This window comes from Pyrus communis, chromosome 12 (assembly GCF_963583255.1).
Source record: "Pyrus communis chromosome 12, drPyrComm1.1, whole genome shotgun sequence".
Classification (NCBI taxonomy): domain Eukaryota; kingdom Viridiplantae; phylum Streptophyta; class Magnoliopsida; order Rosales; family Rosaceae; genus Pyrus; species Pyrus communis.
The window spans coordinates 5593007-5593600 of NC_084814.1; positions in this window are offsets into that span (position 1 = coordinate 5593007).

The following is a 594-nucleotide window of genomic DNA, read 5'->3' on the forward strand; positions in this document are numbered from 1 at the left end:
ACAATCTTGATGTAGAAAATCCAATTAGGTTTTCTATATTGATCTCTTAATGAGGTTTACAACGCACACTTATATACATGAGTGCATGCTAAAATAGGTAAGAATAAGTTGACTTACAAGAACAGAAACTAAATATTACAATGATACTTTCCTATACAGGTGCTATATGACCAAATCTTCATCCTTGATTCTTGCAATCTTTAACACTCCCCCTCAAGTTGGAGTGTATGTTGATTACACTCAACTTGCTAAGAAGACTTTCAAACTGGGAGGTACTCAGTGCCTTGGTGAATAAATCTGCCAATTGTTGTAGAGTTCGTTCATGAGCAGTTTGGACAACTCCTTCTTTTATCTTTTCTCGAACCAAATGACAATCGATTTCGATGTGTTTTGTCCTTTCATGGAACAGGGGGTTGGATGCAATATGAAGTGCAGCTTGGTTATCACAAAACAAAATAACTGGTTGTGAGTGATCGACACATAAATCACTAAGCACATACTTCAACCAAGTTATCTCGCAACATGTAGACGCCATGGCTCTATATTCTGCCTCCGCTGTTGATCTCGCTACTGTGGTTTGTTTCTTTGTTTTCC